Here is a 22,734-nt window from a genome sequence, read left to right on the forward strand (position 1 = left end):
TAATTTAAGGAAGAAGCAATCTAAAAATTGCATCTTATAGTAACATAAGACTCAGCAAATCAGCACATCTAGGGCTCTGAATTCCCTAGGTTAGTGTTTTTTTAGGTTTGCAATGGCAAGGGAATCTACAGGTAGGCCGTCCCTATCTTATGACTCTTCCCCAGATTTATTAGACACTGGGACCCAATAGGGGATGCTTATTATTGTACCTTCTATTTTACATTCCAACTGTCCATCCTCTTTATTACAGATAATGCTCATGTTATTTAGCTTGTACGGTATATTTCTTGTCATAGTATCTATTGCGCCTCATATCCTTTTGGTACCACCACAAGATACTGCTAATTGCGTATCATCCTGCTTTTTACATGTGATTATTCTATTCACCTTATGGAGTGGTAATTTGTAATTGGCAAAACCTGCCTATCGCTATCCCTTAATTTATGAATATGGGAAAGGGGGGGCATTTATTAAGACCAGACAATCATAATTAGAGATGAGCGAATCAAAGTTGACGAAGTGGATTCTATCCGAATTTCAGGAAAAGTCGAATTTCCTCACGCTTATTGGTAATTTTTTCCTAAAATGGCTTCTGCACATGTTAAGACATGGAGCAAAGAACTGTGGGAACAAGGGATCACCCACAGTGCCATGCATGCAGCCAATCAGCAGCCAGCCAGCCCCTGTGATGTCACAGCCCTATAAATAGCCTCAGCCGTCTTGGATGCTGCCATTTTCCAGTGTACTTAGTGGAGGGAGAGATGTGACAGGCGCTAGGGACTGTGCTAGGAAAAACTTTATTGTGTTGAAAAAAAAGATTTAAAAGTTCAGGGAAAGATCATTCAAGGTGTAGGGAAATCATAGGGAGGCATTATCCACACTATAAAAGGAGAACAGGGTCCAATAGGGGAGTGTACAGCCTGGGTAATAGGAGCGATTCTATTACACCTTGCTGCACTAATTCAGGATCCAAATTGCTGTTATACTGCTGCTTTTAGATTTGCACTATATAATAGCTCAGTAATTCCAGCAAACCTTGTGTCACAGGACGCCGGCGACGCGCGTCCTTCCTCTTGCGCCGCCGACATCCTGTTCCTCTCCGACAGCTGCAGGAGCCAATCGGCCTCTCTGCTGCCATGGCAACGGAGGGTGGAGCGCGCCCAGCCGCACGCTCCTTCTATGTGCGGCCGGCGTCCTTTGTTGCCAGGATACCTGTGTGGGCTGAGCGCCGAGCTGGACACTCGGCACTCAGCTATCAGTCCATGACCTTAGCCCTTCAGTATATAAGCAGGCAACCTGCTGGCCACAGTTTGCCTGTGATATTGTTTATATAGGCTCTTGATACTTTGCTCCATTGCTCTTGAATTTGACCGACGGCTAGTTATTTGACCACGCTCCTGCTTCTATCTTGTACTCTGACGCGACCTCCAGGTTTGACCTCTGGCTTGTTATTGGTATTGTCTTTGCATCTCCTTCGTAGTTTGACGTGACCTCTCGTTGTGACCTTTGCTAGTTTGTTGACCCTTCTCGAAAGCTGTACGCTCCTGTCGCCGCATGTCGCCCATTGCCTGTCTCTGCTTTTCTCTGTCCCTCCCGCACTTACTCAAGTTAGGGATCGCCACCCAGTTGCGCTCCGTCGCCTAGGACGGGTAAGTGCAAGTAGGCAGGGACAGGGGCGTGGGTGGCAGACTAGTGGGTGCACGCTCTCCCTCTCTCCTTCCGGGGAGGCGTGACACCTTGCTTGTTATTGGGGTGCAAGTGCTGTTTGATACAGCCATTTAGGGGGTGTATTAATAGGAACTATATGTACGTCTTATTAGCAGTTTTGCGGTGAACGTGCATTTCTTTATAGCCATTTTTTGGTGTATTAAGAAAAAAAAGTATGTGTTATTAGCCATTCAGTGGTGAACGTACATTGTTTTATAGACATTTTCTGGTGTATTAATAAGAAAAAATAGTCCTGTCTACAAATGCTCGCAGTTTAGGTAAAAAAATCAATGAACTTGGGTCAATAATGGCATCTGAGAATGTAGATTTAGTGGCTGTTATGGAGACATGGTTTAATGAAAGAAATGACTGGGACATAACCATACCAGGGTACTCTTTATACAGAAGAGACAGAGAAGGCAAGAAAGGAGGAGGAGTGGCCCTGTATGTGAAAGATAGCATTAAATCTAACCTAATACAAGTTGGTGAGGCCAACATAGAGTCAGTTTGGGTTACGTTGCAGTTTGCTAACCATGTAGTAACTCGTGTAGGTGTGATATATAGACCACCTGGTCAAGTTAAAGAACTAGATGATCTACTAGTTGAAGGAATAGCTAAAATGACAATGAAAGGAGAAGTTATCATTATGGGAGATTTCAATCTTCCAGATATAAACTGGAAAACCAAAATAGCAAGTTCTACCAGGAGTACAGATATTCTAAATTCCCTACTGGGGTTATCTCTACAACAAGTGGTTGAGGAGCCAACCCGGAGGGAGGCCATTTTGGATTTGGTATTCACAAATGGGGATTCGGTATATGATGTCATTGTAGGCGAAACCTTGGGATCTAGTGATCACCAGTCAGTGTGGTTTAATATAAGAACTGTGAAAGAGTCCCACCACACAAAAACAAAAGTTTTAGATTTTAGAAAAACAGACTTTTCAAAAATGAAATTAGTCATAAATGAGTCCTTATCAGACTGGAACGGATTACATGGAGTCCAGGAGAAATGGGACTACTTAAAAGGTGCATTATTGAAGGCAACAGAAAATTGCATTAGACTTGTCAGTAAAAGCAAAAAAAGGAAGAGACCACTGTGGTACTCAGCAGAAGTGGCCCAAATCATTAAAAATAAAAAGCTAGCATTTTGTAATTATAAAAAACCCCAGAGCAATGAAGATAAGGAAATCTACAAGATTAGGCAGAGAGAGGCCAAGCAAGTTATAAGAACTTCTAAAGCGCAGGCAGAAGAAAAACTAGCTCAGTCTATGAAAAAAGGGGATAAGACATTCTTCAGATATATAAATGAAAAAAGGAAATTAAAACAAGGAATAACTAAATTAAAAACAAAGGACGGAAGGTATGTAGAAGAGAATAAAGGGCTAGCCGACTGCCTTAATGAATACTTCTGTTCAGTTTTTACAAAAGAAAAAGGAGAAGGACCTCCACTAGAAAGGATGACTAATAAATCATTTGATGCATGTATCTTTACAGAGGAAGATGTTCTAAGTTTGCTGTCTAAGGTGAAGACAAATAAGTCACAGGGGCCTGATGAGATACACCCAAAATTCTTAAAAGAGCTTAGTGGTGAGCTGGCAAAACCGCTAACAGATTTATTTAACCAATCATTAGTAACAGGAGTCGTCCCGGAAGATTGGAAATTGGCAAATGTCGTGCCCATTCACAAGAAAGGTAGTAGGGAGGAATCGAGCAACTATAGACCAGTGAGTCTGACATCAATAGTAGGCAAATTAATGGAAACCCTATTAAAGGATAGGATTGTGGAACATCTAAAATCCCATGGATTGCAAGATGAAAAACAACATGGGTTTACTTCAGGGAGATCATGTCAAACAAATCTTATAGATTTTTTTGACTGGGTGAATAAAATAATAGACGGTGGAGGTGCAGTAGACATCGCATATCTAGATTTTAGTAAGGCTTTTGACACTGTCCCACATAGAAGACTTATCAATAAACTGCAGTCATTGAGCATGGACTCCCATATTGTTGAATGGATTAGGCAGTGGCTGAGTGACAGACAACAGAGGGTTGTAGTCAATGGAGAACATTCAAAACAAGGTCATGTTACCAGTGGGGTTCCACAGGGATCTGTACTGGGACCAATTTTGTTTAATATCTTCATAAGTGATATTGCAAAAGGCCTCGATGGGAAGGTGTGTCTTTTTGCTGATGACACAAAGATATGTAACAGGGTTGATGTTCCTGGAGGGAAACGCCAAATGGAAAAGGATTTAGGAAAACTAGAAGAATGGTCAGAACTCTGGCAACTGAAATTTAATGTGGATAAGTGCAAGATAATGCACCTGGGGCGTAAAAACCCAAGGGCAGAATATAGAATATTTGACACAGTCCTGACCTCAGTATCTGAGGAAAGGGATTTAGGAGTAATTATTTCAGAAGACTTAAAGGTGGGAAGCCAATGTAATAGAGCAGCACGAAATGCCAGCAGAATGCTTGGATGTATAGGGAGAGGTATAAGCAGTAGAAAGAGTGAAGTGCTTATGCCGCTGTACAGAACACTGGTGAGACCTCACTTGGAGTATTGTGCGCAGTACTGGAGGCCATATCTCCAGAAGGATATAGATACTCTAGAGAGAGTTCAGAGAAGAGCTACTAAACTAGTACATGGATTGCAGGATGAAACTTACCAGGAAAGGTTAAAGGACCTTAACATGTATAGCTTGGAAGAAAGAAGAGACAGAGGGGATATGATAGAAACTTTTAAATACATAAAGGGAATCAACTCGGTAAAGGAGGAGAGCATATTTAAAAGAAGAAAAACTACCACAAGAGGACACAGTTTTAAATTAGAGGGGCAAAGGTTTAAAAGTAATATAAGGAAGTATTACTTTACTGAGAGAGTAGTGGATGCATGGAATAGCCTTCCTGCAGAAGTGGTAGCTGCAAATACAGTGAAGGGGATTAAGCGTGCATGGGATAGGCATATGGCTATCCTTCATATAAGATAGGGCCAGGGGCTATCCATAGTATTCAGATATATTGGGCAGACTAGATGGGCCAAATGGTTCTTATCTGCCGACACATTCTATGTTTCTATGTTTCTAAGTACGTGTTATTAGCCGTTCAGTGGTGAACATACATTGTTTTGCAGACATTTTTCTGGTGTATTAATAAGAAAAAAAAGTGTGTGTTATTAGCTGTTCAGCGGTGAACATACATTGTTTTATAGACATTTTTCTGGTGTATTAATAAGAAAAAAAGGATGTCTAATTAGCCGTTCAGCGATGAATGTACGTTGTTTTATAGATGTTTTTTGGTGTATTAATAAGAAAAATAGTATGTTTTATTAGCCGTTCAGCAGTGAACGTACATTGTTTTATAGTAATTTTTCTGGTGTATTTATAAGAAAAAAAGTATGTCTAATTAGCCGTTCAATGGTGAGGGTACATTGTTTTATAGACATTTTTGCGGTGTATTAATAAGAATAAATAGTATGTCTTATTAGCCGTTCAGCGGTGAATGTACATTGTTTTATATACATTTTTGCGGCGTATAAATAAAAAAAGTGAGTGTTATTAGCTGTTTTGTGGTACATTGTTTCATAGACATTTTTGTCTATTAATATGCAAAAAAAGTGCGTGTTATTAGCCGTTCATAGGTAAACGTACATTGTTTTATAGACATTTTTGTGGAGTATTAAAAAATGAAGAAAAATGGTGGCTCACCCTGTCAGTAACTGTGGAGTGGGTGCTACCCGGTCAAAGAAGGAGTAGTAGAATATAATATAAATTAAGGCTAAGCACTCATCATCTGTAGGACAATATAGCAGAACAAACACCTAAGTAATTCAGACACCTGGGTAGTTTATTATTAAAAATATGTATAAAAAAATATATCTAGACATAGATGACATGTAGGACCAGTAGAATAGGTAATAAAAAATGAAAATTCATAAAAAACAATGCTGAGTAGATTACATGTAGCAACAATGAGCAAAATGAAGTGCGGTTGTGCTAAATCACTAGCTCAATATAGAGCAATGGTACAGTGTCCAATGTTGGTAGTCAGATCCTGAGACATAGAGGCTGTATTGTTTCTACAGTAGTGGTCAATAAATGTCTCAGACATTTTTGCGGTGTATTAATAATAAAGAATAGTAGAGGTGGCGTGATGATGTAGGAGTAGGGCGTCAGGCTTTCTCCTCCTCCTCCCGGGTCTCGGCCTCCTCCGCTCTCCCTGAGGTCTCTGCGGTCTGCGGCTTCCCTTTCAGCCCTGGGGGAACCCTCTTCGTAGTTCGATCCCCGCTGCTGCTGCTTATACACTTGGTGGGCCGAGCCTCGCTGCTGTTGTACCTCTACTTCTGCCTTCAAGCCTGCTCCCTGCTCTCCCTCTCCACTTACCCAACGTAAGTTGCGGACTTCCATCCTCCTCCTCCCAAAAGTTTGTCCCCTGCCTGGACCTTCTCCTGGACTCCAGTATCGGCTTTGGTTTGTTCTGGCTGCCTCTCTCCTGCCGGCTCGGCGCTCTTTCTGCCTGATCCTCTCTGTACTCTCTGCACTCTCCGCTAGGGCTGCCTGAAGGCTTCGCTGCTGGTGTTTGTGGTGGGGTCTGCTACAGCTGTGCTTCGGATCTCCGGTTCCATTCTCCTGTGCTGAGATTCTTGGCTGGCGTTCCCAGAGTGGCTGGCTGGCTTCCTGGTCAATCCCCTCGCCTCGTGGCTCCACGTGGAAACGGGTGAGATGGTTGCTATTTTCCCTGTGCGTTGTATATGGTTGGTTTTCCCTATGCTGGCTAAAAAGGTGAATAAGGCAATCAAAGGTTAACCGAAAGGCTACCAGCGTGCTTCCAAGTTACACCTTATATGAGCAGCACTAATGGAAGATAAGGACCCCCCCCAAAAAAAAAAAAAGGAGAGGGGGAAAGAGAAAAAAAAAGGAAAAAGAAAAGGAAAAGGAAAGGAAAAAAAATATATATAAAATAAATAAAAAGCAAGAAAAAACCAGAAGAAACAAAATAAAGGGGAGAAGAGAAGGAAGGAGATAAAGGAGAGGGGAAAGAAAGTAAAGGAGAAAGAGAAGGAGAAGGGAAATAAAAAAGGGAAGGGGAAGCAGGTAAGAAAAAGAGGGATACGGAATGGCTCCAAAAACTAGCAGGCGGTCGACAGACCTCTCTGCTCAGAAATCTGCTACCAAACCCTTTGAAGGGATAAAAATAGACCAATTTCTAAAGTCTCCAAGGGTCAATACCAGAGGTGGTCAAAAGGACATTAGTTCAAAAAGGACTGACAACACTGAGGTGATGGAGGCAGAACCACAAAAACCCTCTGGGTACCCCCAAGGGGAAGGGGTAGCAGAGGGAGAAGACACGATTAAGGGTGATCCCATTTCACTAAAATAAATATTAATGGCAGTGAAACAGAATGGGGACTTAATACAAGGCATTACAACTCAACTCGGGTCAATCCATGCCGAGGTGGGACTGATTAGAGACGATCTGAAAAAAATCTGTGATAGAGTTACTAATGTGGAGAGCTCTCTGGTAACAATGCAAAATGAATCCCAAAAAATAAACACTGAGGTTTCCACCCTGAAGATAGATCTCAACCTTCTTAAAAGAAAGGTAGTGTCACGGCTGAGGATGGGGAAAACCCTCAGCCGTGCGATGACAGAGGATGGTAGTCATGTCTTGGCCAGAACCACAGAACTAGGGAGCAGGTCACCTCCTATTGCCTCCCTAATCTGACCCTAACTCCTAGCGACATGAGCCGACCTTGAAGGTAGGAGGACTCATGCTCTGGAACCTCGGGTCCCTACTTGCCCTCCGCCGGTCCCTACGCTAGGAGCTGGGTAGACTACCTGTTCCTCCTGGACATGGAGAAACAGGAGTCTAAAGATGGCCAAACTATAAAGACAGGGGAAACGGAAACAGGCATATGGCAATGGCAGGTAAGTGCAACTAGTACTAACACCCACCTGCCACAGACACAGGGCCTGGGACCCAAGTATCAGTGCTGCTGTCCACAAACACAAACGACAGAGCACACACACCACACAGGACACCAGGAAACCATACGCTGCAAAGAATAGACATGACACACAAACACATCCTCATAACATTGTGTATAAACAATACATGACAATTTGTTTATGACCACAAGGGTGGCCCCCACTGGCAGATGGAGATAACAGGAGGGTTTCTCCAGCAAAGCATGGCTGAAGAACCCCTCAGCTTCAGATCTCCAAAGAGGCTTTATAGCCCAAGTAGCCACACCCACAGTCAGACACACCCAGTGCACACACACACTAGGAAGGAAGTTAACCCTTCCAACACCAGGGAAGGGAAAACTTCAACTTAAAGGGGAAGTGCACACAACACATATAACACCCCGTGCACACCGATAAAAGGCACACCTATAAAGAGAGGTTGCCAGGTGCAACCGCATGCACAACATAGCTAGCTGCCACGATACAGCTCAGGCTGCTATGCTGCCACATAAATAATGTTGCTAGCGGCAACCACAGGTGAGGCAAATACTACAGCCCTCAGCTGTGATTGACAACCAGACCAAACCGCTGACAACCGCATGCGACCACAAGAGTCACGAGCATAAGCATGGTCGTGACAGGTAGTGGATCTTGAAGATCGGTCACAAAGATAAAATGTGAGAATATTGGGGGTCCCAGAAGGTGTGGAAGATAAGAATCCTATCCAATTTACACAGTCCTTGATTTTGGAGAACTTTGGAAAGGACTTTTTTTCTCCAATGTTTATGGTGGAAAGAGCCCATCTAGTCCCGGGTGGGAAACGAATGCCTGGGCAACAACCGCGAACACTCCTTGCTAAGATGCTCGTCTCAAGGGACAGAGATATGGTACTAAGAAGGGCGCGGGAATGCTCGCCCGTTCTATATGATGGGAATAGACTGGCTTTCTTTCCTGATTTCTCAAAGGATATTTAGGAAAAGAGACGTTCGTTTATGGCTGTTAAAAAGAGGCTAAGAGAAAAGGACATTAAATATTCACTTATTTTTCCAGCAAAACTCCGGATTATTTTTAAGGACACCACTCTGTTTTTTTACACCTCAGAAAAAGCCGCGGACTGGCTTGAACATAATAATATGTGATCTAAATATAAAGGGAGTGGCTGGGATGAATAATAATTATTAGAGTTAGTTTATAGTTTCTCTTTCCTATCATAGTAGGGAGGTCCGAGCAGGGGGGCGAGGTTGGGAGGGAGGGCCACAGGTGAGAAATCTGCTACAATTTGTGCTGGTGGATTACTAGTATGGGGGGGTGGGATGGGACGGGCTCTGATGCGTTTTCTTCCTTTTTTTTTTTTTCTTCCTTACTATAGTTGACAATGTCCATCAGAATTTTAACCTGGAATGTTAGGGGTCTGGGGGACAAAAGAAAGAGACAGGCGGTTTTCGACATGATGCATACACATCTTCCAGCAATTGTATGCTTGATAGAAACACACCTTACTGGGGAGACCTCGAGGATGGTCACCAGGGGATGGGCGGCGCACACGTACCATTCGACCCTCTCTAGTCATTCCAGGGGAGACAGTTTTTATTCATAAAGCAATTGAATTTCTTTGTGAGGCGTCCTCTGTTGACAACCAGGGAAGATTTGTTTTTCTATACTGCAAGTTGGCCGGAAGGATGTGCATTCTGGCATTTGTTTATATTCCACCTCCATTCTCGTTTTCAGTGCTGAACTCTCTGTTAACATTTATTGACAAATGGCCAGAATGCCCCACATTGATTATTGGGGATTTCAATTGTGTTATGAATCTGATAGTAGACAGGGTCGTTTTGGGCGTGGAGGGAGATGTCCCGGTTCAGGGGTCCCCTCTGGCTCGCTTCTGCTTTGAGGCGGGGTTTGAGGATGTTTGGGAAGGTCTGGGCCAAGGGAGAAGGGTCTTTTCATGTATTAGTAAATCAGGTAGATCTATGTCTAGAATAGACCATGCACTGATCAATAAAAAATATGTACGTCACGTAACACGAATGAAGTATGAGTCTAGGTCACTCTCGGATCATCTACCGATACTCCTTGAATTCTGCCTGGCCCAGGATAAACAAATAGGGAGGTCTCCTTTTAGACTAAATCCCTATTGGCTTTCATTAATAAAGGACCATGAAATAATACAAAAGGAAATAAACCAATTTTGGCTAGCTAATTATGGGTCAGCTAGAATCCAAGTGGTATGGGACACTTTTAAGGCCTATATGAGGGGAATAATGGTCAGTCATATTGCAAATTTAAGAAAGGTGTATGGGAAAAACGAGAAAAAACTAAAAGAACAAGCGTCCTCAGCTACGCAATCTTTTTTTAATAAATAGGACAGAGGAAAATATGCAGAAGAGTGTACAAGCATACTCCGACCTCTTGTTGGATAAGGCACAACAGAGCCTATTCTTCAAAGGGCAAAAATACTTTACTGAAACAGGCCTCCCAGGGAAACTTTTATCTAGGGTGATCTCTAGTCAGGAATCCCCAAAAAATATAGATAATATACGACTGACCCATGGGAGGATGGTTAGGGGACATGATTCCATAGAGAGGGCCTTCCTCGATTACTTCTCAGACCTTTATAGAGCCGATTGTGAGATCACGGATGAATTGATTGACTGCTATCTTGATGGTATAGCTTTTCCCACTATTACTTTAGCACAAAGGAAGGTACTTGAGGCCGATCTCGAGGGCGCTCGAGGGCGCAATTGAACTATGTGCGGGTAACTCCACCCCCGGCTCGGACGGACTTCCATACGAATTCTACATTCGATATAAAGAGGATGTTTTTCCTAGATTGTTGGAGGTCCTTGCTGAGTCGGTGGAGGAGGGGAACCTGCCGGGTTCAATGATGGAAGCTGTAATAATATTAATTCCCAAAAAAGGTAAGGACCCCGTAGATATGGGATCCTACAGACCGATCTCGCTGTTGTACGCCGATGTAAAGCTCCTGGCGAGGATTCTGGCCACAAGGCTTTCTGGGGTGATCGCCTCTGTTGTCCACCCGGACCAGAACGGTTTCATTCCAAACAATGGTACCCATCACAATCTCCACCGGCTTTTTGCCAATATACAGGCCCCCGGTGGGTTTGCTCGCTCCATCCTGTCTCTAGATACCTCAAAGGCCTTTCGACAGGGTGGAGTGGCGGTTTCTCTGGAAGGTTTTGGCGAGGATGGGCTTCGGGGAGAGATTTATTAATATGATTAAGACACTTTATAGGTCCCCTACGGCCAGGCTGAGTCTCAATGGGAGTCTTACTTCGAGCTTTGATCTAAATAGAGGTACCCGTCAGGGTTGCCCACTATCTCCACTCCTATTCGATATCTACATTGAGCCCTTGGCTCTGGCTGTTAGGCAGGATCCTCAAATTAAAGGCTTTGGTATACTGGGAGACGAAGATCCCATTTCTTTATATGCAGACAATGTTCTTTTTTTTGCAGATAACACAGAGATAACGTCCCAAGAATTATTCATAATGTTAAACTATTTGGTGGGGTATCAGGCCTAGATATAAACTGGTCAAAGACTATTCTGATGCCAATAGACTCAGTGCCTCAAGAGGAATCCTTGATAACCCAGCTAGATATGGTTGACACCTTTCAATACTTGGGTATGACGATATCTCCTAAGGTGGAAGACTCGGTACATCTTAACCTGACCCCATTGATGACCAAAATAAGAGCAAAAATAGGGATTTGGCTAAGACTTCCCTTATCCAGAGCGGATCGAGTTTCACTGGTTAAAATGGTAATTCTACCCCAATTCCTCTATGTTCTTAGGAATTTACCTATCTGGATAGAGGAAAAATATTTCAAATTAATGGAAAGAATAATCAACAATTTGATTTGGGGAAGAAAACGTGTGAGACTCAAATTGGAATACTTTTATAAGCCTTTGGACCATGGGGGTCTAAACCTCCCATGTTTCAAAGGCTATTTCATTGCCGCCCAGTTATGGACGTGCAGTGAGTGGCCAAACAACACTTTCTTAAGTAGTTTAGTAAGAAGCTCTCCATATAATAATATATTTACGCTTTTGGAATCGGGGTTGTTGACTAATAGGGACCGGGGGCATAAAGGGACTATAAAACTAGTAATGAAAATGTGGGCTGTTACTAGAGAATGGTTGGGAGTAAAAGGATCACTCACATTCACGCCTCTTTGGCACAACACTCACTTACAGATATTAGATGGTATAGCACAGGATCAATTCTGGCAAAAGAATGGGATTCTTTTCCTGGCACAGGTTGTTAATAATGGAGAAATTATGCAGTTTGTGGAATTATCACATAGTGTAGAAAATTTGTCATGGTTTAGGTATTTTCAGCTTCGTTCGGCACTTGCTAGTTTAGTTGATAAATCACTGTTAGAAATAGATAATTCCTCCCCGCTTAATGAGAGGTTTGGGAAGACACCAGCAAGAATGAAGATTTCAAATATATCTAAATTATTAATTAATTCACGGTTTTCCGAGACACAATCACCAGGGCAAAAGGCTTGGGTGAGGGATTGCCCAAATATACAAAGTGTAGGGTGGGGGAGTATTTTTACTAACCCAGATGTACTATCCCACAACTTTAATCACGTCCTAATACAGTTCAATATTTATCATAGATTATACGTTACCCCTACTTGGCTTAATACTTGGCTTAATAGGTGTGGATTAAGAGATTCCTCCAACTGCCCTCGATGTGATACTGCCGGTGCGGATTACATACATATGATCTGGGCATGCCCAGAACTCGGGGCATACTGGAGTGGTATTAACAAGGTTCTTATATACAAACTAAAAAGACAGATTCCTCTTGAGCCACAATTGTTTTTACTGAACGATCTCTCGATACTAACTAGTCATAAACCCCAAAAGATTCTAATAGGCAGAATATTACTATTGGCCAGGGTCCTGATTAGTCGGAGTTGGTTTGCACGACAGGCCCCAGAAGTAAACAAATGGATAAATCTGGTGAATAAGGTGAAAAATTATGAGCGGATTCTCTATAAGCAGAGGGGTGGAATTGAGAAATGGGTTAAGATATGGGAAGGTTGTTAATTCTGATAGGACTGTACAACTGTAATTTATCCTAATTGTTATTATTATTATAATAATTTTTTTGTCCCGTTTTCTCTCCTCCCTTCTCCTTAATTATTTAAGGGGGGCTGGGTGGGGAGGCGGGGGTGCACGTATCAGGCTCAGGGGGGGTATCAAGGGGGGGGGAAGAATAGGGGGGGGTTTGAAAAATGTATACCAATTTCTACTTAAATTTTTGTGTACTGTTTGTATAATAATAAAGATGTTAAATAAAAAAAAAATAATAAAAAATAGTACGTCTTATTAGCCGTTCAGCGGTGAATGTACATTGTTTTATATACATTTTTGCGGTGTATAAATAAAAAAAAGTGACTGTTATTAGCTGTTTTCTGGTGAACGTACATTGTTTCATAGAAATTTTTGCGGTGTATTAATAAGCAAAAAAAGTGCGTGTTATTAGCTGTTCATAGGTAAACGTACATTGTTTTATAGACATTTTTGTGGAGTATTAACAAGAAAAAAAGGGCATGTTATTAGCTGTTTTGCGGTGAACATACATTGTTTCCTAGACATTTTTGTGGTTTATTAATAAGAAAAAAAGTACGTATTAGGCTACTTTCACACTAGCGGCAGGATGGATGCGACAAGCTGTTCACCCTGTTGGATCCATCCTGCCGCTATTTTGCCGTTCTGCCGGACCGCCGCTCTGTCCCCATTGACTATAATGGGGACGCGGCGGAGCTCCGGCGCAGCATGGCAGTGCGCGGCGAAAGGCCGCCGGACTAAAAGTACTGCATGTCCGACTTTTTAGTCCGGCGGCCTCTCACCGCGAACTGCTGTGCTGCGCCGGAGCTCCGCCCCCCATCCCCATTATAGTCAATGGGGACGGAGTGGCGGTCCGGCGGCACGGCGAAATAGCGGCAGGACGGATCCGACAGGGTGAACAGCCTGTCAGATCCGTCCTGCCGCTAGTGTGAAAGTAGCCTTATTAGCCGTTCAGCGGTGAGCGTACATTATTTTATAGACATTTTTGTGGTGTATTAATAAGAAAAAAAAGGGCATGTCATTAGCCATTTTGCAGTGAGCATACATTGTTTCAAAGACATTTTTGTGGTGTATTAATAAGAATTTTTTTTAACTTTTAATTTAATTCTTTTATTTTACAGTATGTCAAACAGACAAGTTACAGGCCCTTCAAAGGGAACGGGCAGTGGCCAAAATGTTTCTTGTGCAGGCACAAGTAGCAGAAAAAGTGTGTGTGGGGGGGGGGGGGGGGTGGCAGCAGGAGCTGCAGTGAGAGGCCTGAGCTCCCAGTGTCACCTAGCCGCCGTGTCTTGACCAGCAACCCAGCGGTGCTTGAATGGTTGACTCTTCGACTTCATCGCAAGTGACATCAGACACACCCAGCCAAGAGTCGGTGGGTTCCTCTGACATGACACTTAGTTGGCATGGCCCGGGAGCAGGCCCTGTGCCCCCAACTGTCCTCAACCTGCCTCTGTCATTTTCTGTTCCCTCATAGGGAGAAGTATTATATGTTGTAGGCTTGGCTCCACTTTTCAGCGAGGACGAGCTACTAGTGGACAGTCAGCAGCTACTGCCCAGCCAAGATCTGGAGGAAACATCTGCCGCTTCCGCCTGTAGGTGGGCAAGTAGTGATGATGAGAGTTGCTTGGGAGCTGGTGTTGCGAGCTTCCTGGCCCTGAGGCCATTAAGGGGGACATCAGTGACGTGCACACAGTAGCGGATGATGATGTAGCCGATCACACTTGGGAGCCGGGTGAAAAAGGGGCTTCATCATCATCAGAAGAAGAGGATGGCAGCTTGTGCGTGAAGCAGCAGCTGAACCGGCAAGGTAGTAGCGTGGCCATGAGTCAGCAGGGTGGCAGCAGTGGGAGGTAGGGAGCCAAACGTGCCTGGGGTAGACAGCCCGCTTCACAGGAGCCTATCTGCCCGGAAAGTAGCGGTGCAGGGGTTCACGGAGGCAGCGGTAGCAGGCAGTCAGCGCGGAGTGTTGGGGGGAAAATGCCATACTTGGCGGTCTGGCTGTTTTTTGTCAAGCCGTCTGAGGAGGTAAACATGGCCATTTGCCGAATCTGTGGGCAGAAGGTGAAGCGTGGCCAGGATGCCAATGTTGGCACCACAGCCCTACTTCAACACATGCAGCATCACCATAAAGCGGCCTGGGAGAACCCTGGTGCTAATATAGTGGTCCAGCCGGCCTAATCAACCGCTGCATCACTCAGTGGCTCGCACACCTTTTCCACAAATCAAGAGTCCACCGCCTCAGCAGAAGGGAGCTGTCTGTCCTTCCCATCAACTGCTGGTCCTGATGCTCCTGCTCCTCATCCTCCTACTCCTCATCAGTTATTTCTTCAGCAATCCACCACCGAAGCTATTGCCAAGAGACAACAGTATGCGTGCACTCATCCAACGGCGCAAAAGCTGAACGTGATCCTGGCCAAGTTGCTGGTGCTGCAGTCCCTCCCTTTCCAAGTGGTGGACTCTGCACCTTTCAGAGAAATGATGGCTTGTGCCGAGCCAAGGTGGAGAGTCCCAAGAAGCCATTTCTTTGCGAAAAAGGCAGTACCAGCCCTGCACACCTATGTTAAACAGAAAGTGGGCCAGTCCTTGAGCCTGTCGGTGTCCGCCAAAGTGCCACGCTGTTCTGCACCTAGTTTGCCTGGGCGAATGGAGTCACACAGGGGAACTGCTCTGCGTCCTTCATCAAGAAATATAATCCTGACTTTCTCCTCGACAACTCAAAATCGGAACCATGGTCACCGACAACGGGAAGAGCATGGTGTCGGCGCTGCGTCAAGGAGGTCTGAGCCATGCGCCCTGCATGGTGCATATGATAAATCTGATTGTAAAGAGGTTCCTGAAGTCTTCCACCCATCTGAAAGACATCCTGAAAATGACCAGGAAACTGTGCATGCACTTCAGCCACTCTTACACTGCCAAGAACACCCTCCTTGAGCTGCAAAGACAGAATGGCATTCCCCAACATCGGCTGATATGCGACGTTTCCACCCGTTTGAACTCCACCTTCCATATGTTGGACCGACTATATGAACAAAGAAAGGCCATAAATGATTTCTTGATGATACAGACGGACAGAGGTACTCCCCTGTGTAACTTCGATGTTAGCCAGTGGCAGCTCATGCATGACACCTGCCGTTTGCTTGGGTTCTTTGAGGAGGCAACTTTATTTGTCAGTCGCCAGGACTACGGGATGAACAACGTCAATCCACTGCTTCATGTCCTGAAACAGATACTGTTAATCTGGCTGGTAAGGGGACAGGAGACATGGTGACTACATCTCATGGCCACATGAGCCCTGTGGGGGCTGAACTGGAGGAGGAGGAGGACATTCAAGCACAAGCAATGCATAGAGAAATAGGTGTTTTTTGTACACAGGTGACAGGAGAGGAGGAGCAGGAGCAGCCAGAGGCGCTACAGGGTGATGAGGAAGACAAGGCAGATGACCCAGACACACCGTGGCAGTATGCGAGATGGAGGCAAGGAGTCCCTCCGAGTCACTTGCGCAAATGGCCCGATGCATGCTCAGTTGCTTGCGTAGTGACAGCCAAATTGTCACCATTCGGCAGAGGGATGACTACTGGCTCTCCACCATCTTAGACCCTCCCTACTGGTCCAAAACGGGGGCCTTTTTCCACCCTCTGAGAGGGAGGACAAACTGAACTACAATCGAGACATCCTATGTAGTCAGTTGGCCACTGCCTATGTGCGTAAGTCTAGAGTCACTGATAAGCAGTTTTCTTCAACTGCCTAGTGAAGAAACTACTCACCAGCAGCAGGTAGACATGGAGCAGAACCAGAACCAGCAGGTGGTGGCATACTTGGGCTGCACTTTGCCACCCCACATCGAAGATCCCCTGGACTATTGGGCAGCCAAACTCGATTTGTGGCCGCAACTGGCCGAGTTTGCCTGGACAAGCTTTCCTGCCCGGCCAGCAGTGTTGCATCAGAGCGGGTGTTTAGTACAGCGGGGGCCATAGTTACCCCAAGGAGAACAGGCCTGTCCACCCAAAATGTGGATAGACTGACCTTTGTCAAGATCAATCAGGCGTGGATCAGCCAGGATTTCCACACACCAGTATGCCTGATGCATCAGACTAGATCATCCATGGTGCCACACCTAAACTTTGTCAAAAGAGACCTGTTTCTTCTGGCTACCTGCTTCAGCTACTATTCTGATGCTGCCACCAGCCTGATGCCACACACCTGCTGCCAGGTGATCCTACTGCCATCTTCAGCTGGTACTGGTATTGCCCCCCACCTCCCCACTCTGTCACTGTCTGTGGACTCCTCATGCTGCTGCCAACTCACCACTCTGTGGTCTCCTCATGCTGCCCCCAATTTAACACTCGGTCACTGGGCCACTCTATAGTCTCCTCATGCTGCTGCTACCTCAACGCTCTGTCATTGGGCCACTCTGTGGTCTCCTCATGCTGCTGCCACCTCACCACTCTTTGGTCTCCACATGCTGCCGCCATTTCACCACTCTGTCACTGGGCCACTCTGTGGACTTCTCATGCTGTTCCCACCCTCCCCACTCCATTACTGGGCCACTATTTTGCCTTTTTGCCCTGGATGACATCACCATTTATTTAACCTTTCTTCTAAACTGTCAGAAGGAAGGAAAAATGAGACACACAACGGATCCTATCTATGTAGCAGCTATAAGGCCTGTATGCAGTGGCGTCGCCAAGGGGGGGGGGGGGGGCCACGGTCCCCCCTACATCTCGCTGTGACCCCCCAACTGAAATGCCCCCCCAACGGAGCGGCAGCAGGGCACAGGGAGATGAGCGCTTCCATTGTGCTCATCTCCATAGTCATCTGTATCGCTGTCCTCAGGACAGCGCTACAGATGCCTGTGCTATATCGGCGGGGCAGGGGAGGGAGAGGTGTGTCCCTTCCCCTTCCTCTGATAGGCTACAGGCACTAGGCCGACAGCCTATCAGAGGCCGGGGCAGGCGGCGCAATAAAGTCATCGCGCTACCTGAGCCATACAGCGCGGGACACAGGCCGGAAGAGGCCTGCATCGCATCGCTGACATGGAGGTAAGTATAAGTGTTTTTTTTTTATATGTACAATAGTTTTACAGGCACATTAGGGGGGGCTCTTGTTACTGGCACATTGGGGGGGCTCTATGCTCTTGTTACTGGGCTGGCGCATGATGTGGAACTCTTACTGGCACATGGGGGGCTCTTACTGGCACATGGGGGGCTCTTGTTACTGGCACATGATGGGGGGCTGTTATTACTGGCACATGGGGGGGGCTCTTGCTACTGGCACATGGGGGGGCTCGTGTTACTGGCACATGATGGGGGGGCTCTTGTTACTGGCACATGATGGGGGGCTTATTACTGGCACATGATGGGGGGGCTTATTACTGGCACATGATGGGGGGGCTTATTACTGGCACATGATGGGGGGGCTTATTACTGGCACATGATGGGGGGTTCTTATTACTGGCACATGATGGGGTGTTCTTATTACTGGCACATGGGGAGGCTTGTTACTGGCACATGATGGGGGGGGCTCTTGTTACTGGCACATGATGGGGGGGCTCTTGTTACTGGCACATGATGGGGGGCTCTTGTTACTGGCACATGATGGGGAGGCTCTTGTTACTGGCACATGATGGGGGGCTCTTATTACTAGCACATGATGGGGGGGCTTATTACTGGCACATGATGGGGGGTTCTTATTACTGGCACATGATGGGGGGCTTATTACTGGCACATGATGGGGGATAATTACTAGCACATTATGGGGGGCTTATTTCTGGCACATGATGGGGGGCTCTTGTTACTGGCACATTGGGGGGGGCTCTTATTACTGCTACGTGATGTGGGGGCTGGGCTCTTATTACTGGCACATTGGGGGGCTCTTATTACTGGCACTTGATGGGGGGCTTATTACTGGCACATGATGGGGGGCTTATTACTGGCACGTGATGGGGGCTCTTGTTACTGGCACATGGGGGGGCTCTTGTTACTGGCACATGATGGGGGGGCTCTTGTTACTGGCACATGATGGGGGGCTCTTATTACTGACACATGATGGGGGGCTTATTACTGGCATATAATGGAGGGGCTCTTATTACTGGCACATGATGGGGGGCTTATTACTGGCACATGATGGGGGGGCTTATTACTGGCACATGATGGGTGGCTTATTACTGGCACATGATGGGGGGATTATTACTGGCGATTGATGGGGGGCTTATTACTGGCGCATCATGGGGGGGCTCTTGTTAATGGCACATGGGGGGGCTCTTATTACTGGCATGTGATGAGGGGGCTGGGCTCTTATTACTGCCACATTGGGTTGCTCTTATTACTGGCACGTGATGGGGGCTCTTATTACTGGCACATGATGGGGGCTCTTGTTACTGGCACGTGATGGGGGCTCTTGTTACTGGCACGTGATGGGGGCTCTTATTACTGGCACATTGGGGGGCTCTTGTTACTGGCACATGGGGGGGATCTTGTTACTGGCACATGATGGGGGGGCTCTTGTTACTGGCACATGATGGGGGGGCTCTTATTACTGGCATATTGGGGGGCTCTTAGTACTGGCAAATGATGGGGGGGCTCTTATTACTGGCACATGATGGGGGCTCTGTACAGTAGCATTTTATACTGGGAGGGCACTTATTACTGGCACATTATTGGTGGGCACTATAGCGGCATCTACTGAGGCCACAAAGAAGGGGTGTTTTATATGGGGGGCTCTGTACAGTAGCATTTTATACTGGGACACATTATGGTGGGTACTATGGAGAAGGGGAGACAGGAGTACTATGGAGTCATCTACGGGGGGCACTAAGAAGGGGTATTTTATACTTGCAAATTATGGGGGACACTCAGGGCATCTACTGGGGCACGTTATATGGGGCATTTTATACTGGTACATTATGGGGGTACTAGGAGGAAGGGGGAGAGGAGGACTATGGGGGTATTTACTGGGGGCACTATGGGGACATTAGCTCAACTGGGGGCATTACAAGGGGGTATTTGTTGCACTGTCACATTATAAGGAGAATTATTTCTACTGGGGGGGCATAATGGTGGGCTTTATTACTCCCCCATGGTATGAGCCCCCTAGTAGCAGCACCAGCCTCTCCCTGCTCTGCTATCCTTCTGCCCCTTCTCCAAATCCTTACTATGAAATCTTTCTCATTAGGATAAAACACAACATCAGCTCCGCCGAGCCCCCCAGCCGAGCCCCCCAGCCAAGCCCCCCAGCCGAGCCCCCCAGCCAAGTGTTGAAGTGGTTTCCGAGATCCCCAAGGGCCAAGCCAAGTAATTGTAAGTTTTCATGGGAAATATGTTTATGTTATACACATATAGCATACACTGTGCCACACAATATACAGTATACCTGTACACTGTGTAGTCTGTTCTATAAGCACCACATTGTTTTGTGGCGGCGGACAGAAAATAATCTGGAAGTGCCCCTCCCGAGACCAGGCTCTGATCCGCCACTGGTCTGGACTGCTCACAGGAGTGTACATTTCTTCTAAACTGTAATCCGTATCCTCTGACCTGCAGAAATCAGCGCTCGCTTGGTAACAACTAACAGGCAGTGCCTGTAGGCTGTAGCCTGGCCCTGTTACCGAAGCTAGCCGAGTGGTGTAAGATTAAAGGGAACCTGTCACTGGGATTTTGGGTATAGAGCTGAGGACATGGGTTGCAGGATGGCCACTAGCACATCCGCAATATCCAGTCCCCATAGCTCTGTGTGCTTTTATTGTGTATAAAAACCGATTTGATACATATGCAAATTAACATAAAAGAGTCATATCTTACTTGTGTGGCCAGAGAAGAGTCATATTTTCAAGCTCTCACTCATCTCAGGTTAATTTGCATATGTATCAAATCGTTTTTTATACACAATAAAAGCACACAGCTATGGGGACTGGGTATTGCGGATGTGCTAGCGGCCATCTAGCAACCCATGTCCTCAGCTCTATACCCAAAATCCCGGTGACAGGTTCCCTTTAAGGTACTAGTAGAGATGAGCGGCCGCTTAATCCTGATTTAAATTCAAAGTTACTGCAGGATATGGATTCCAGTTTAGATATGTCAAATGTACACTCCTGTGAGCGGCGGGGAGGGAGATCTGTGGATGACACTGTTATAGGGAGGGGGATCTGTGGATGGCACTGTTATAGGGAGGGGGATCTGTGGATGACACTGTTATAGGGAGGGAGATCTGTGGATGACACTGTTATAGGGAGGGAGATCTGTGGATTACACTGTTATAGGGAGGGAGATCTGTGGATGACACTGTTATAGGGAGGGGGATCTGTGGATGACACTGTTATGGAGGGGTAAATGGGGATGACATATATAGCATAAGATGCTATATACGGTATGTGTCATCCACAGATCCCCCTCCATAACAGTGTCATCCACAGATCCCCCTCCATAACAGTGTCATCCACAGATCCCCCCCATAGCAGTGTCATCCACAGATTCCCCTCCCTATAACAGTGTCATCCACAGATCTCCCTCCCTATAACAGTGTCATCCACAGATCTCCCTCCCTATAACAGTGTCATCCACAGATCTCCCTCTCTATAACAGGCAGCAGGACTTTTCTTCCCTGTTGCGGTTTTTGGTATTGGGTAAAGTATCGCAGCATTTCTAAGCATACTTGTGTAAATGTATCGTTGTTATAGCTGCCCCCCCTACTTTTGTCCTGGCACCCAGTGTGCCCCCCCAAATTTTGAAAGCTAGAGACACCACTGCCTGTATGACAGGCAGGGGCGTTGCTAGAGTCACAAAAGATCCGGGGCCCAATGAATATGGCCCAGTTCTCTAAGTGGCCCCCCTTCCCCCACACACCGCATTTTGCTGTATTTGCTATACAGCAGCACATACCTGCTACATCCAGTGCCTCCCAGGTGACGTCTCCTCCGATGTAGATCTTCTTTAAGCCGCATCTGGTCTCTGCAGAGTGTGACACACAGACATCTTAGGTTCCTCACTTTTCTATCATCATCCCCCAACCTGTAGTCCACACAGTGTTATCCTGCTGCTTGCTGTGCTTCTTAATACCCCCAAATACTATCCTGAAGAAAAATTAGTGCCCCCATAGTGATAGTTCTCCTCATAGTCCCAGCAATAGTAATTGAATTCTAGAATGCCCCCATTAGTAATAATGTCCCCTACAGTGCTCCCAACCATGATAACGCTCCTCAAGTGTGCCCCCATTAGTAGAAGAGCCATCCAGTATTAATAATACTCTCACAGAGACCCCCAGTAGAAATAAGGCCCCCTATTGTTCCCCTAGTGGGAAGTGTGTAAACATGCTAAAAACTACACGTTGCCACCGGCAACAAGCTAAAGTGTCTCATTTTTGGATATAGGAATTCTGATCATAGCTAAAAGCTGGTGGTAGATATGTTTTTTTTTTTTCAAGTGGACCGAAGGTAACATCCCTTACTGACTCCACATCCCCCTGCAACACATCCACACATAAGGTGCATGCCACCAGTATTACTTCAGTCATAACCCAGATTCAAAAGGATTTCCAAAGTTAGTTCAAATGCCTAACTTCATGGTTAGGCAGAATAGCTGTTGTGAAAATATCAGTATATCTGAGAATTTTATATTAGCTTTGCAATCTGTCCATTCCTATACCAGTTACAGCGGTGATCATATGCAAAAACTGGAATATATATATCTGGAATAACCAAAGGGTGAGGCAAACAGCAAAAGTCCTTTATCTCCCAGTGAGACTGGAAGGCGTTGGTTGCTGTGGCCCGCATCTCACCTTCTAAGCCCCCTGCACTGTATTTTAATCAGAGACAACTGGAGAAGAAGGACAGAAAATGGCATCTATTAATGGCCACCACAGATTTTGGGGCAGAGGGACAGCTTTTGGGGCAGTGTATTGTGCTGTTCTGCGGTATATGGTTTTGCTGGGATGGTATATTGCGCTATGGCATTGCTGA

General features: G+C 45.9%; 1 long non-coding RNA gene across 1 annotated transcript; it reads left to right on the top strand.

Annotated features, from left to right (window-relative positions):
• Positions 1-1,576: 1,576 nt before the first annotated feature.
• On the top strand, positions 1,577-22,286 carry LOC120986933. The gene is made up of 3 exons (XR_005775848.1): positions 1,577-1,729; positions 5,601-5,607; positions 22,275-22,286. It is a non-coding gene; the product is annotated as an uncharacterized LOC120986933 (long non-coding RNA).
• The last annotated feature ends 448 nt before the right edge of the window (positions 22,287-22,734 follow it).

The sequence above is a fragment of the Bufo bufo genome, chromosome 1 (genome assembly GCF_905171765.1).
Source record: "Bufo bufo chromosome 1, aBufBuf1.1, whole genome shotgun sequence".
Lineage (NCBI taxonomy): Eukaryota > Metazoa > Chordata > Amphibia > Anura > Bufonidae > Bufo > Bufo bufo.